This window comes from Castor canadensis, chromosome 6 (assembly GCF_047511655.1).
Source record: "Castor canadensis chromosome 6, mCasCan1.hap1v2, whole genome shotgun sequence".
Lineage (NCBI taxonomy): Eukaryota > Metazoa > Chordata > Mammalia > Rodentia > Castoridae > Castor > Castor canadensis.
Window position 1 is genome coordinate 19,933,891 of NC_133391.1, and position 17,423 is coordinate 19,951,313.

The 17,423-nt window shown below is 39.6% G+C and overlaps 1 protein-coding gene across 12 annotated transcripts in view; it reads left to right on the plus strand.

Moving 5' to 3' along the window:
* Sox5 (SRY-box transcription factor 5) overlaps positions 1–17,423 on the plus strand; it is a 922,227-nt gene that overhangs the window by 127,323 nt on the left and 777,481 nt on the right. For all 12 annotated transcript variants that reach the window (XM_074075856.1, XM_074075864.1, XM_074075855.1 and 9 more), the window contains one exon: positions 8,608–8,712. The gene's annotated coding sequence lies outside the window, so the exon portion shown is untranslated. The remainder of the gene's footprint in view (positions 1–8,607; positions 8,713–17,423) is intronic.

Below are 17,423 nucleotides of genomic sequence, written 5' to 3' on the forward strand. Positions count from 1 at the left end.
AAAGAAAAGACTTACACCTTTAATACAATGGATGTCCCATTATCCTTTTAAACAAGACAGAATATTCGGAGTTCTTAGGTGTTTAGGAACAATAGCACAAGTTTGTGTCTTCTCTGACTTTTCTTGGGTAACAAACACAAAGAGAACAGGAATGTGTTTGAGCAAGGGAGTGTTCTACCATAGGTGGGACAGCAGACTAATTGTGTCCTCAAGTGAAAGGGAGTAAAAGCTATTAAAGAGGGTAGCAGACATGCCAAGAAAGATGTCACTAACATTACAGTTACTTGGCATGAGAGCTTCTCTCCCGTGTGTGTGGAAACTTACTAACTGAGGACATCATTTGTTTGTTTTCTATTATGATTAACAATCAAGAAACTATTTTAACTGCTAGTAATGGATAAGTGGGGTACATTACATATCATTCTTTTTCTTGTTTCATTTTTAGTTTTCTAAAAATTAAAATGAAAATACTAAAGAGTACACAAAATAAACGTGTACCTTGCTGATGCATTACAAGATGAATAATCTTGTAACTACCATCCAGGTCAACAAATAGTTCCCACAGAATTCCAGAAACTCCAGCCCCCACTCCTTCGTAGTAAACTATTGCTTGCATTTCACTGTGTTTATCATGTAATTATGCATCTGTAAACTGGGTAATTAATTTTGCCCTTTAAAGAGTCTTTATATGTCCTTCAAGTCTTTTAGTCTATAGGTTCTCCTCAATTTCAGTTTCTTGTGGATAAAACATTTTGACATGCCTAATGCAAAGGGTGCTATCAGGTAAAAACCTGTTCAAGAATCTGAGTTGTTTGACCTACAGAATTTTTCTTAGTGTGGACCTTGTTGATTGCATACTCATGGTGCAGCTTCTTCTGATCTTTGCATTTTTGGAAAAATGGCAGCTGCCTTCAGAGACTTGATCAGACAAGTCTGATTCCTTGCAGGACTTTTAAGAGGTGGTGTGATTCTTCATCAAGAGGAGCTTAATGTTTGGCTATCATTCTTTCCTTGGATGTTAACATTCATTGGTGCTCAGTGCTCAGATCCACTAATTCATTGGGGGTCGAGATGTGAAAATACTTAATTGTATCATCTTGGATTTCATCTATTACCTGTAATAATCTTATGGTACAGCTCATGTAAAAAAGACAAACTAAATACTCAATTTTATCTTCGTATTTGCCTTGCTCTCAAGATAATGGATTAGCTTCCTGTCACCTATCATCCCCAGAGATTGCTTCAGTAATGTCCATTAAATATCACTGAATTCACAAACCTAAGCATATTGGATGGGCTTGATCCATTGCAAATCTTACCCTTTGAAACCCAACTTGTCTCGTCATTGACCAATGGAAACATCCTTACGTCAGTTGCTTAGCACTTTGCTATAACTGTTGTCATCTTTGATAGCATTCTTTGCATCAGGCATGTCAAGATGTCTTTTCTGAACACATCTTGCACATAACTTGTCCCGTCCATGTCTCAAAGACTCTCTGTATACTCTCTGCTCATTGGTACCGGGTTGTTCATTATTTAGAGGCCTAAATAGACAGAGGTTTTTTTTTTTTTTTTTTTTTTGTGTTCAAATCGAGTGCTCAAGCATTAATTTGAGCAGTCAAACTTATGTCAAAATAAAAGCATTTAAAGTTGCCCTTGTGGACATGAGGCCTGTGAGAAATTTTGCTAATATTTTTAGAGCAGTATACTTTGGATATGGGAAATATCATCTTATAATATCAGCCACAGTATATACATTTAAAAATCTTTATGATCTTCTTGTTTCTTTGGCTTCATACTATGGCATAGCCTCTCTACACAGCTTATATTTATACTTGGCTCACTTTTGGTTACTCATGGTCAAGTTTGCTGCAAGTTACTATCTCTACAGCCTCTTTCTCTACTTGTATTTGTAGAGTGATATTTCAGTTTGCTATGCATTGTGTCATCTTGATCACCATCTTGCATCTTCTGCTGCAAGTTCTTCCTCAGAAGTTGTCATAAATATTGTATTACTTTTTTGGAAATATATATTCTCTAGTTAAATATTTAAACTTATTTTTTAAAGAATAAAAGCACCAAACACTAGCACAGGTATCATTTTAATGGATGATAGCCCATATCAAACAAAGATGGCTGAAATGGTTAATTGCACAATTAGAGCCTGAATCCCAAAGCAGTGTTTGGTGACACAGAAAGTTAGAGGCTATGTAGCATTTGCTTGCTCAGAAAATCCTCTGAGGCTTGTCCTAACCTATAAGAAACTCTAAAATGCTTCTTGTCTGAGCAGCTTTATAGGAAGAGGGAAGAAGGAGAGACAGAGTGGAGCAGTGGGATCTGCTGTTCTTCTGTGCATGAGAATCTTTTTGTGCTATAATTTTGAAGGGCTGTAGTTTGATGAGAGTACCTGCACCAATCTGAGTGACTCTGACAAATGCTCCATTTTTACAAAGAATAACATTCTACTTATCTGTCACTGATCACCTAAATGGTGTTTTCAGATACATATATATATTTCATCTTATGTGTCTACCTGTCCTGATAACCACTTTTTGGAGTCTTCTGGAAGCTGTGAGACTAATCAAAGGACCATGAGATTAGATATGCTAGTAGATCGCATCGATATGCAAATGACAAGTGTACTAATTCATTAGAGTTTTTTTTTTTTTACACTACTAGGGCTTGAACTCAGGACCTACACCTTGAGCCACCCCACCAGCCCTTTTATGTGATTGAGTTTTTGAGATAGGGTCTCACGAACTATTTATCCAGACTGGCTTTGAACTGTGATCCTCCTGATTTCTGCCTCCTGAGTAGCTAGATTACAGGCATGAGCCACTGGTGCCTGGCTCGTTAGAGTGTTTTTCAGAAAAAAAATCGGGTATTTCCCAATTTTTCCAAAAAAAAAAAAAAAGTCCAACTAGATTCAACAGTAAAGAAAGATAACATCTCACAGAGGCAGACATTAGATATGGGGTAGGTGTTTGGGATGGCTGTCCAGTGCTGGTCAGCTCCTTATCACTCCAGTTCCCTAAACTCTATCCTCTCTGCATGTCAGCAGTAAGATTAAGTTGGATGCAGATGGTATCTGTAGTTTATGTGAGAACGAGGCCACTTTTCCAGTGGGTCTCTCTTATCAGTAAGGAAACGTTTTCCCAGCAGCAAATCTCACTGGCCCACTGTGTGTCATATCCCATGCTTGGTCCAAACCATGTGTTCAGGTCAGTGCTATTTACTGATTGGCTTAGGCTTGGGTTCAGCAACCAATCACTAGCAAGAAGGGTGTGATCACTAGGGGTGCCTTCAACTTAGGATCCATCACAGAGTTTGGAGTCAGTTCCTCAAACTGTGTAGCTTCCTATCTATTAGACTGTGTCTTAAGACTCATCTCTATGAGTAAGTTCATTTGTTTGGCTATAACATTGAGAAAATAATGATCAACTACAAATGGAGCAGCCAAAAGGAAAAAGAATTTGATAAGATATTAAGCATCCACAGATGTGTGATCTGGTTGGGAAAGGGTTTGTAACCACTCCTCTGATTTTCATCAGACTCACAAAGTCTGAATGGTATACACTGTTTCTAATTTACAGACCAGGCTTGGGCATGGAGATTAAGTCACTGCTCAAAATCACTTGGAAAGAATCTGCCATTTACGGAGATAATGACCTTGCTATTTTGTAGTGTTTTTCTAAAACTCTGAGTATCAATGCTTAACATTAAAACAACTTAGCATCCCTTTTCTGATATTCAGTGTTTCCACTTCTTGATTTAATCTTTTATTTTTTTCTAAATCCACAACCAAAATATAATCTGAAATGATACAGTTAGTTAAGCGACTGGATTTACTTTGGAAAGTGATGTTCATTCCTCCTGTTTCTTTACCCAGGTCTCTTCATTTGAGTACTTTCATAGTTTTGTGGACTCAGATACCATACCAAACAAAAATATTTCAGATGCTATTTTGTTAGTACAGAGACAAAAATGGAAAAGTGGACTGGTCAGTGAAATCACCCTCCATTGCCTAAGCAGGTGCATGGTGTAAAGTGGGGATTTGTGGTTGTGTTACTGGGTTAGTCCAAGACTCTCAGTGGAAAGACACTTGGCCACCCTGAGACAGTAAACGGGGGCTGACTGAGCTTCAGATGCTGAAGACCTGGTTCTTAGAGCTTCTGAGATGAAAGCATGTGGATCCTGCGATCTGCCTTCCACACACACAGGGCCTGTCCTGTTCCTGCTTGGGCCTGCCCAGTGGGTCTGTTCTTCAGGTTCTTCTGCCTTCTAGGTCCCCACAGAAGACCACCCACTGTCTCAGGCAACTCTCATCTTCCCATTTCTCTCCATCTGACCCAAGAATTTCAGATGTCCTCGATGACTTTTTGGTACTGGTTGACATTTACATTTTAGGTGTTCTTTAATTTTTTACATACTGACGCACAAACCTGTGTTTTGTAACAAGACCACATTCCTCACATTCTGGAAGGCACCTCGTTTTGTATCTTTCTCTGCTTATGACATTTCCTTCTTTGAAGTAGTTAGATCATAGCTCCTTTATTACTAAGTGGTAATGACTTTGTTTTCTCCACATCATCTAACGAAGCATGTTGCAGACATTGCTCAACAATATATTTATTTAGTTTGCCTTTGAATTCAGAGATGGGTTGTCACTGTCTGTGGCACTGCGGTTAGGACAGGAATTTCATCTTCTTCATAGAGCGGGTCCGAATACTCCTGGTACAAGGTAAACTTTGGGCTAAGAACTTTAGAATGAAACAAAGTTAACTAGCTTAACAGATCGATATGTTGGTTCTATTTATCGATCCAGTCTTTATGTATACCTGAAAGTTAGCATGGGTTACTTTCTGTTTTTAAAATACAGAATTTGGTGTATTCTTAAGATTTTTGCTTCTAACTAGGAGGACTGGCTTTGACCTACAAAAGCATATGTCATCTTATCCAAACTAGGAACCAGTTACCTTATAGTCTCCTTTGATCCATGGAGATATTGTTGCTAGACAGGGAAACGGATGTTCCTGTACACAATGTGGCCTGTTAACAATGAAAAGTGGACCTATAGACTAGTTCTTGTTGACAATTTGCACTCTACACTGAAGGAATTTGTCTGTTCATCCACTGATGGTTTTAACTGGCAAAGTGAAGTTTTACCTCTGACTCATGAAGATCAGCAGAGGCTTCATCTAGTTTCAGTTTGTCACGTTAACACCAGAAAGCTTTTCTGATTTCTAATTTTGCCTGGGAATTTATGGCAGCACACCAGCAAGAAATGTGAGTTTTCTTTGGGTGTTTGGTTTTAGCTGCTATGTTAAGGCTTTTACATGGTTCCTTACCGCACCTCCAGGAAGCAAATGTAGACATAGAATTTGCCTGGGCTATAGAAAAGCCTCTGCTCTCAGTGTGCTGAGGACTTACAGAGAAAAAAGACAAGGGTGAGACGTCTGTTGACGAGGGGCTCCACAGGCACACATGACAGCACAACATTGGACGTGGGAATGTGTGTTCTTCAAGTGTCCTCTCAAAAGAAAAAAAAAAAGAGCTTAAGGAGTGTGGTAGTTCTGTTTGGTTTCAAAGCCAGACACAGTGGCAGCTGTGTGGCTTGGTTTCTTTTTCCAGTTCAGGCACTTTGCTAGTGGAGCATTTAACATCTTTGCTACTGTTTGGTTTTCCTGCCCCTCAGCACATGTGTCCCCCTGGGGGAGGGGAAGGCACAGAGCTCTCTTCGCACAGGATGCTCAGTGGTGCTACATTCTCTGGCCAGTACACTTGGCTGGAACCCAAGGGCGTTTGAATTCTCACTTGAATGCACAGCATTAGCACCTTTCACCCTCTGCTGGCAGTGGGTCAAGGAATCCAGGTTACCTTGTGGGGCAGATTCTTCCCTGGAATAAACACAATGCATGCACTTGACTAGGAGGTCATGGTCAGATGCTGGGATTCTTCTTTTCCCAGTGTGATCAGACATTTGTTCATATTTAAACTGTGTGTACACGGAGGCAATTTGAACATGTAATCAAATCAAAATCTATTCTAAAAAATAGGAAGATCTCATTATAGATTCACAGATCTGTGTGCTTGTGTGCTCAGGGATAATAATGATACTGGGATATGCTTCAGAGAAAAAGAGAAGAGTGAAAATAAGAAAAACAATGAATGGATTTGAGCCCAAGTAAATGAAGCTCTATTATTTAATTATAGTATCTGACTGTGAATATAAATGGAAGATAGGCAAGAATTGTTTTTTCTCCAGTTGGGATCATAGAAGATTTCATGGCTAAAAGGAAAAGCCAGTCAGTTAGAGATACACACTAGACAGCTGATCCTTCCTGAAATGAGTCAGGGAATATAGAAAATGCTTTGAGAATTGAGGACAGTCTCTTTTTCACACACTCAAGTGTTTTTACATCTAAAGTGAATAGACGTGCATAGCATGAAATAAATCCCTGTGTCCATCAAATTTTCTGCTCTGTGGTAGCCTGGATAGATGGGAAGATGCTCACTGACATGTAGGAGAAATGGACATGCTGACTTATAGTTCTACATCTGCACCCTCTGGTGGACTGGGGTCTGCAAATCCATGCTTGGATATTTATTTGTTACCTACTGCTACTTTTGGCAGTTGGTGAGTTTAAACCCCAGTGTCCTGGTTAAATTCCAGTGTAGATGAGTGAGGACACTCCATCTGCCATATTCTTATTCTGCCTTCCTTAAGGAAATGAAACAAAACTGAATTCCAAGTAAACTATTGACACACTTCAGATAAAATCTTAAGAATTTTAGCTCTTGTGGTGTAGCTCAGTGTCATTAGACCTTGGTTCTAGCTCAACTCTGTCATTGAGTCACCTGTGACCTTGTGAAAGTGAGCTTTATCTGTCCATGGTGATCCATTTTCTATGAAAGATGCACATCAACCTAAGTAATTGTTAAGATGAGTTAATTTTAACAGGCTAGAAATTGTTGGTGGCCCATATCATGGTAAAAAAAATTAATCAAATGTTTTATCTTCAAAGGCTTCAAAGACTTTTGAGGGCTTTTATTCACTTTAATGAATTGGAAAACACACCATCTTAGGCTTTATCTTTAAAAGCTGTATATTCCAGAATAGTATAAATCGAATTACTGAAGTCTTGGCGTTTCAAGTCAGAGTCAGGATTTTTTTTTCTTGGCTAATCTCAATTCATTTTTCAGTTATCTTTTTGGAGGGGTTGTGGATGTGGTGTAGTTCTAGGTGTGGGGAAAAAAGGAGAGTATCTCATATAGATCAATTAATTCTGTTGTTTAAATTCTCATTTACCAGTCTCATCAGTTTGCAGAAACATTCAGCAGGGAAGGCACAGTGATTCACTCATACTGGTAAAATGATAACACCAGCAGACTATGATAAGATGTGCCCATATAATGTCATCTGCCTAGAGCAACCACCAAAAAAACTATTCAGAGACTCAAAATCTCTATAGATAAGTTAAAATTAAGTTATAAAAAGTGTTGAAGACAGGCAAAAGAGAATAGAGAAATGAAAATTAAGTTAGAAAACAAAAAAATAAAATTACAGATTTAAGTTGTAACATATCAGTGAATACATTAAATATAAATGACCTAAATATAACAATTAAAAGACAGGTTGTTGGAATGTAGTACAAAATAGGGCTAAACTATATATTATCTATAAGAAATTCTTCAATATAATAATGTAGGCAAAATAAAGACAAAAGGATGGAAAAGATGTATCAATGCAACAAATAAAAAGACAGAATTACTATATTAATATCAGAAGTAGTTTTCAAAGCAAATAAAAGAAACAGTGACTGAAGATATTTACATAATTACAAGAGTTGTAACACTCAAAGGTATGGTAATCCTAAATGCGTATATACTAAATAACTGAACTGCGAAGTATATAAAGCCCAAACTGGCAAAATTGAGAAAGAGAAATTCACAATTATAGTTGAAGCTCTCAGTCCTCGGGTACTGTTTCTGATCTCATTTGTACACTATGCTGTTCCCTGACATACTCTGCTGCAAGCAGAGACTTTTTGCTTTTCCTAGACATGCCTAGCAAACTCTCACCACAGGACCTTTGTGCCTGGACATTCCTTTCAGCTGGAAAGTCCCTTCCTCTGCCTTGCTCAGTTACCTCATCCATATCTCTGCTCAAATATCACCTAATTAAGAAGATTGTCCTTGAATATTCCATCAGTAGTAGCATCCCTATCATAGTCTAGTCCCTTGCCTCAATGGATTTTTCTTCTCTCATCAGAAAATGATTTACTGAATCTCAGTGTTCTGCGATTTGAATAGGAATGTGAAAATTCCCTACTGTCCTTCTCTTCTATACATTCTTTGGGCTTCCAAAGCATTTTATTTCAAAATAAAACAGTCTACTTCATTCTGTTTCCATTCTGTTTGCTGTACTGGTCTAGGTAGTATTTTAAGACTTTGAGGATTTTGAAGTGGTCAGTGTGTCATTCTGTTATGTTCAGTTTATTGTCATCCATTGGTATTTCCCCCCAAAGCTAAGCCTTCACAGGCTTAATCCTGTCTTTGCATACCATGAATCTGCCTCTAAATAACTTGCCTGCAATTCTCTTCCAGGCTTTCTAACCTGTTGGTGGTGCAAAGTCTAACCTGTTGGTGGTACAAAGACCCACTTCGAGAGGATCCTTTGGTGTCTTGGACAAGCCTCCCCGCATGTGGCAGGTATGTCTCTTGTGGATATGAATGAGAAATGTGACTTTCTTTATTTTTCTACAGCTGAACTGCACTTCCATATGAATCCACCATTTTATCATGGGGCAGCCATCCAAGGTGGCATCTGAGTTCTAGATGAGGTTATGAGGTGGTCAGCTTTTGAGGGATGGATCCCCAGCTCCCTGGCTGGCTGTCATTTCTATTACCATGTTCATCTTCCCATTTCTCGTGGAGCATTGTGGGCCACATTGATCAGTCTGCAAAGATCTTATGTTCCCCTTAGCATCTTCCAACTATCTACCTCTTAGGGTATAAAAGGCCATGCTGTGATTCCTGGGATGTTCTGAAGCTCTTTGTCTCTTGTGTTGTCACTTTGAAGTGCATTGCACTTGTGCTATGGCCTCTGTGGTGTGTACTATGACACAAAGTCCTCTGCAAGGTTGGTCAGGCCTATTGATACACCACCCAGCCATTTCTAGTGTCCACACTTCACACAAGAAAGGATTTTTTTCTCCTTTATCCCTCCCTGACAGAGTCTCTCTGTAGCAGTGCTTTGAACAAGCACAACTTAGAAATCAATCAAACAGAATTTGTTTTTTGTCTCTTGCTTTTTGTTTTAATACACCAGAGAAGGATGGTGGAGATTCCTTTGCCTCTGGGTGAAATTTAGGTTTCAGACAGGCTCCATACCTTATAGGTTCACTCTTAGATTTTTAAAAAGTCCTCTGAACACAAAAACAATATCCAGTAAAAAATAAGACTATCCAGTTAATTTAATATCAGATTATCTCCCCTCCCCCATCCGAAGCCCATGATTAGGCTGGACCATTGCAGTGGAAGAAGGTATTGTATTTTCTTCTTTTGTCCTGTACTACTTCCCCACTTACTACGTGCTGTTGTGGAATCTTAGGGGATGGAATGTGGGACAGGAGAGGGAAAGGTGCCCAGGAATGTTTCTGTTTTGAGCTGGTGCTAGGTTAAGTTGGCTTTGTGCTTTCCGATCCTGGTAGATGTTTAAATCTGACTTTCACTTGACCACTTTTGGGGGACTTTGGCAGCTCCCTCGCTGGACACATCTGACTTCAGCTTTCCTGACCTGGGCAGGGCTTACCCTCCAGCTATTCATTCCCTACTGACTCTTGGTTTTCTGATAGTCCATTCTCCATGGACTTTATTTGATGCTTCTAGTGGTTTTCTTGGGCTTTTGTTTGGCTCATCTCACATATGGCCCACATGTGTATCTAATGAACCTCCATGGGCAGGAGGGGTACAGGTGCTTCTCACATTCTAGAGCTGCTCCTGCCAAGCCTCTTGTCCTCCAGCTGTCCAGGGTGGAAGCCATTCTTCAGTCCATTGGCTCTCTCAAACTCCTCGAGCACTGAGTTGTGCCTATGAAGCCCTTCTGGAAAGTAGCCTGTTGCTCGGAAGGAGGTACAACTTAGCGTAGAGCAATCAAGTAGCTCTTACCAGGAACTTCATAAACTTCTTGTCTCCTTTCTATTGATTCTTGACATCTTGTTAAGTTGTGAACTATTGAGCTATTCTCAATTTCTTTTAAAATCTGGATTTTGACATGAACTTTATTTTGGCATTTCATGTACATTTCATGAAGGTGCCTCTAGTGAATCTTCCCATCTGACATCTGGTCACATTGCTCCTACTAGGGAGATTTGGGGTGGGCAGGGTGAAGGACAATAAGATTACAATATCCCCACCCCCGTGTTGCTCCTTCTTACAAATATCCACACATGTCCACAGGGTTGGCTCCTTCTGAGTGCTGTACCTACCTCCTTTCCTTGGCTTTTGATGCCCATCTTCTCCCTGCATCTCTCTACATTGTCTTTCCATAGGCTATGGTTTGGATGAGTATCCCCAAAAGATCCATGTGCTGTTGGGAGGTGGATGAAACCTTTGGATTATGGGGCCTTGTGGGAAGTCCTTAGGTCACAGGGGCATGCCTCTATAGGGGACTGTGGGACCCTGCTAGCCCTCTTCCCTTTTTACTTCCTAGATCACCATGTGAGGTACTTGCTTTACTGTGTCCTTCTGCCATAATGTGCCACCCTGGCCAAAGGCCCCAAATAGTGGGGTCAAGTAATCTTGGACTAGAACCTCCATTCCCAAGATCCTTATGACCCTAAATAAGCCTTTCTCCTTATTAGTTGTCTCACGTATTTGCCTATAGTGACAGAAAACTGATTACAGTAGCATGTCTGTCACTATGTTCAATTTTCCCCTTTTTGTAAGGACATAATTATGTTGGATTAGGGCCCACACAAATGACCTCATCTTAACTAATCACATTTACAAAGACTGGTTTCCAGGTAAGGTCATACTCTGAGGTACTAGGGTAGGAACTTCAACATCTGAATTTGGAGAGGGACACAGTTCAATCCATACATAACCCTAGGGGTCAAAGAGTCTTCAAGGTCACACAGACCTAGAAGTGCAGGTACAGAGACTTGGTGCCTTGACTATTCTCTCCGTTGAACCCAGGCAATTGATGCACTGAGACTTGTGCAACAGGGAGAATTCTCTCTTCCAGCAAACAACCAGAACCAGGTTGGCTGAGGCATAAATCCACCCAGGAAAGTAGCTCTTCCTTAGACCTAATGTTATAGTATGACTTGAGCTAAGAATCACAAGCCTTCTGTGTCTAGGGAGAGGTCCAAACTAATAATATCCTCCCATTGCTAGAGAATGAACTTGCACTTGATCTCGAGGTGTAGATTCTGCAGGATTCTGATGGGATGGATTGGCAGCTATACATTGGTACCAACTTGAGTTTGGTGATGTCATTCTTATGGCCTGTGGTTTGGAGTTTTGGTGCTCTTGATCTATATTCATGTCTAAATATGCTGTGTTTGGTCTCTTTCACATAGGGTGTATTTTAACAGTGTATAATAAAACATATCTAAATCATGCAAAAGAAAAAGGATAAACTGTTTACTATAAAGTTCTTGCAGGCATTTACTGGATAATGACAGCTTAACTAGAAAAAGATGAAATATGTTCAATTCCAGTGGGGATCACATTTAGGAGAATGATCAGATTATTGTGGAAAACAATTCTTAGTGCATCCGAGGTAGGAGGTAGGGATTATAATAGTGATTTGGGCATGTGGCTTTGTGCACATGAGCACAATTTGAGTCTTGTAATATTGCCACTGTTTTATTCCAGATGGTAAAAAATTTTATTATAGCTTTCACTTAGGGCCTAAAGTATATGCCTATAGAAATGTCCATTCTAGAATTTCTCTTGCAAGAGTTCTAATAAATGCTTACTTATGGAGAAATATCTAAGTAAAATACATTGTAATGAAATGGCACTAAGAATATTTAGTTAAACATGATTTCGAGTAAGTAGAGTGCTGTACACATAAATAAACCTGGCACACATGTGTGGGTTTTAAGAGAACTGGCTAGAAAAAATCTCATGAAAATTAGAGTCAGCTTCAAAGAAATATTTTGTTATAAATTAAATTCCCCATTATAAGGAAACAAACAAAGCCATATTCAAATACTTTTAAATAATGGTTAGAAAATTGCTAACAATACCCATAACTGAAATCAAAAGGATTCACTCCCGTGTACTGTATAAGGATGATTTGGTCAGTGACAGACTGCTGTATGACAGTGGTCCTATAAGATGATAAAGTTACTGAAAAAGTCCCATCTCCAAGTGACATTTCAGCCACCTTAATGCCATAGTACAAAGGATTCTTGCGTGTTTGTGGCGATGCTGGTATAAACAGACCAACCACACTTGCAGCTGGGTGAAAGCATAGACATGCAATTATGACAGAACATAAAACATAATGATGAAAATAAAAGAGTACATTACTGGTTTTGTGTTTACTATATTTTGATCATTATTCTAGAGTGCACTCCTCTGTATAAAAAACTGTAAAGCGGCATGCTGGTTTCCCTGGCAGCATTCTCACACAGCTCCCAAGGTTTTCCACTCTCTCGATGAAAAGTACACGCTGCCATGTGCACACAAGGCCAGCACCTCTAATCGTGCATTCTCGGGAGGTGTACCGTCATGAAGCAGGGTATGGCTGTCTTTGCTTTTCCTCCTTTTTCATTCGTTAGTTCCACTGAGGACTACTTAGGCTTACCGAATGTAGGCACGTGGGCGATAGGGATAGCTAGGACAAGCATCCTGCTCTTCAGAAGCTTTTAATTTACCAGAGGAAGCGGGCAGTGAATAAGTCTTTGCACTAGATGATAAGTACAGTACTGGGGTGAGTGGATGAGTATGCTGTTAGCTCAATTGTCAGGTCAGGGGATACTTTAAAAGGTAAGTTGAGATATAAACTTAAGTTGAAATCTGTTAGTTTGAACACAGGATAAGAGACATTTCCTTTAGAAAGCGAGACACCTGCTAAGGTATGGGATGATGGAAATAACATTACAAAGAACTGTAAATAACACAGCGTGTCTGGAACAACAGAAACTGAGATTGGAGAAGGAGGTAGGGCTGATATCATGGGCGGACTGGTGCCAATTATCATATTAGCAAGAGAGGTTTTCAAGCAGGGAAAGAATATGTTTAGAATTTCATTTTAGAGAAATTTGTCTGCAGCAACATGATTGGGTGGAGAGCCTAGAAGCTGAAAACTCCAGGAACTAAGAAAGGAGCCAGATATACTAAGAAGCTGATACCAAACCTAAATAAATGAGGCTTATGTGGACCACTAGGGTATTTTGATAAGGACCCCAAAATATGTCCTCACAATCATGGTTTATATAAAATTTTCAGCCCCTCCCAGGGTTTTGTGTGTGTGTGTGTGTGTGTGTGTGTGTGTGTGTGTGTGTGTGTTACCAGGGTTTGAGCCCAGGGCTTCCTAGGCAGGTGCTCTGTCACTTGACTATGCCTCTAGCCTTTTTGCTCTGGTTGTTTTGGAGATGGGGGGGTTCTCACTTTTTGCTCAGGCTGGACTGGACAACAATCTTCGTATTTTAAGTTTCCCACCATCACTGGAATGACAAAATGCATGCCACTGTGCCTAGCTTTCTTCTGTTGAGATGGAGTCTTGCAAACTTTTTTACTTGGGCTGGCCTGGCACCCCAATCCTCTTGGAGTAGCTGGGATGACAGGCGTAAGTCACCTGGGTCTGGCTCCAAGTTTTGAACTTCAATCAGTTGTGGTCTCTGTTTCTTCTCTCCTGCCCTTCCAGTATGCCTCCAGTAATGGTGGGTCACATTGGAGTATCCACACACCTTGTGTGTTCACAACTTTGCATTCTTTTTTCTTTACACCAAGCTGGGATGGGGGATGACTCCTGGCTGTGTTGTTGCGGGAGAAAGGACAGTGCCAGGATTTCTCACACCTGTGACTTGGTGAACGGTAGGGCCATTAACAAGAAAAAAAGTCATTTACAAGAGTAAATAACATTTAATTGGGCATCTTTACGTGTGTGCATGTTTTCATATTTTTGGAATTACAGAAGAAGATTTGCTTCCTCAAAGTGTGTAAATATTTCAATGCATTTCGTTATCTCTTATCAAATGGCTTTCCAGGCTAATTGTGCCATTTAACACTGCTCTGGTTAATGTAGGACCGAGTTTTCATGGCCACACTCCCAGGAGCACCGGGCAAGTGTGGTACCACCCTTTCATTCTGCTCTGATGTGAGATAAACACTGCCTGTTGTTGGCATTCCCTAGGAGTCTGTTTTCAGGGGCAGTGTTGTGGTCTTTCCCTGACAGTGTTTTAAGAAGCATTAGGTGGTGGTTATACATGTTTTTTTAAATGTTTTTATTAGTGCATATTCATTACACAGAGGGTTTTGGTGAACATTTCCATGTATGTGTACAGTTACCCCAGTTTGGTCCCATTTCTCTCCACCTTCCCTTTCTCCTTTCATAAAATGACTTTGATAGGTTTCAGAGTTCCACATTCATACAAGTATTGAAAGTACATCGGCCACAAATCTCTTATGTAAGTTATTCTGTCTACTGTAAATACACACATGCATACATAGAGTACAAAAGCTAAGAAGAGTTGGGGCCCAAACAGGTTTTCAGGTGTTTTTATTTATTAGCATAAATTAATTGCACAAAGGGATTTCATTGTGATTTGTCCCTGCATGTGTATGTTGTACTGTGCTCAAATCCACACCCCCATTATACTTTATTAACCTCTCTATTTCTTTCTCACCTTTTTTATGCATAGTAGTTAATAAAAATCAGATTGTTTGAGACCAGGCATTGGCATTGTTTTTTCTGAAAAGGGCTAGAGGAAATATTTTAACCTTTGTAGGATAAGGGCAGTATTGAAGATATTATTTAAGTATTTTAAGAAAGAGGAAAAATTTACACAGATTTTTGTTGTAATACTTCAAATGTCATGACAAACATTGAGTACATTTCTATATTAAAAGTCCACTAGTGAGAAAAATTGAATTTTGAGGGAGGGTACCTTTTACTCTTCTGGGGGTTCAAAGTTAGTATCTCTGTCATCACAGTGATTGTAACCTTTAGAAGCCATTCTTGTTTCACAGAGTGTGATCTGGACTTGGGTTCGGGCCATTCTTTGTCACTCCATGGTTTAGACAGTGACATTTATAAGTCACCTGCCTGTTCTGGCTTCTGTGTTAAGCAGTTTTCTACCACTATCATAAATAACTCAGGATCTTGCCATCAGGGGACCTGTTACTTTTAGGTTCCTGGTTGGGGGCAGCACATGGCAGGACCACAGAGTGGATCCAAATCTACCACCTCATGGCCAGGAAGTAAAAAGGAGGAAGAGGAAGAGGTGGTGTCCCAGTAATCCCTAAAGACTACCTCCACCAGTGACTCATGCTTGTAATCTGAGCTCCCCGGGAGGCAGAGATCAGGAGGATTGTGGTTTGAAATCAGTCCTGGCAAACAGTTCATGAGATCCTATCTTGAAAAAACCCATCACAACAAAAAAGGGCTGGTGGAGTGGCTCAAGGTGTACGCCCTGAGTTCAAGCCCCAGTACTGAGAAAAATAGAAAAAGAAGAAAAGACACAGGGGACCATGCCTTTATCACAGCGACCTTTGGTGAAACTTAAGATCCAAAGTATGGCAGCTTTGTTAAACTATTTTGTTTGATAATAAGTTTAAATTCTGTTGCATACTTCATTTGAACCTATTTGTGTATGTGCACCTTTGCACATATTTGTACCTTTGTATGTGTGCGTGTGTAATGTATGTGGTGAATTTCGAGTTAATTGCTAGTGGAGTTTGGGATCTCTCTGGCAACACTATTGAATTGAAGCATTTTTTCAATCTAACTAGAGACTTGAGAAGTACAATAGGAAGCCACACTTTGCAGGTCCACATTTTGGTGTGTCCTGTGTGTTGGTGTGACTTTCAGGGTTCCTTATGTTGATTCACCTTCACTATGATTTGGTTCTGTTCACTGACCTCTACTTCTGCTAATTTTGGAAGGCTTGTGCTTTTGTTCCATCTTTGTTACTACTCAGTAACTTTCTTGAAAATCTGACTTCTTCCCCACCCTTTCTTAAAAACTTTGATAGCTTAACTTTTTTTTAATACTTCATATTTCACTTACTAATGGTATTATGGAAGGGTGCTCAATCTTTATGGTTTCAACAAAGAAAGGAGGGGGAGGGATGAAGGAAGTCAAGAAACAAAATGGAAAGTGTGAAAAGTTTTGAAGAACAAGTGATTCCACCACATGAGAGACTCCCATCATCTGAAAATTTCAACAGAAAGTTCACTGATTCCCAAATGTAAGACACTGTTTCCTTTCAGACTCTCGACGAAGGCCTTGGGAAGTCTTATTAAACCTTGAGTAAATTTAGCTGCTCTCACAAGGATTCACGTGTAGACTGGATTTCATAAGACTAAGGATTGGATTAAAGTTTATGTTTTGTCTTATTTATTTCTTTCCAGTGCTGAGGATTGAACTTGGAGCCTCAAGCTTGTGGCATTCTACCACTCAGTACTTGTTCTTGTAATCTGTTTTCAGATAGGGTCTCCTGCTAACTTCCGCCCTGGGCTGACCTTGAAACATGACCTTGCTAACTCTACTTCCCAAGCTGGGACCATAGGCTTGCTTTTGAGACAGGGCTTCATTAATTTTTGTCTGGGCTGGCCTTGAATTGTGACCCTCCTGTCTCTGCCTCCCAGATGGTTGAGATTACAGGAGTGTACTCACCACACCTGGCCCTATGTTTTATCTTTTTAGTCAATATGAGTACAAAGAATGGCTGTTTTTCTATTGCACAATCAAATATAATTAAAATACAATATGAAACCTTATTTTAAACAATATAGCAGACTTCTCTTATTACATAGAAATTGTGACTTAATATTTTGTTTAATGGAAAAATATGCTATATCGTTTGTTCAGTGTGTTTGTTTTAGAGACAGTGTGCTATTAGATTGGAGTTTTTATGTTGCTAAAACTCAGCATAAGAGGGAATTCCATTGCAGTTAACTTTGGGGTGATTTCCTTCTCTTAGGTAAAATAATGTTTCATCTTCATACTTCTATACCCTTCGAACATAACCACATGTGTTCTCTTCAAATCTTTTTACTATTGTTTAGCTGTAGCAATACAGGAAGATTTTGTTTAATTCCACATTTTTAAATACTTTCGATGTGGAAGGTCTTTGTGTGCAAGTTTTACAATTCCAAGAACAAAATTCCCTTCCAACACCATTTTTAAAAAATTTTCTACTGAATTTTCCAAATACTGTGAGTGGGCTCCCTGTGACTTT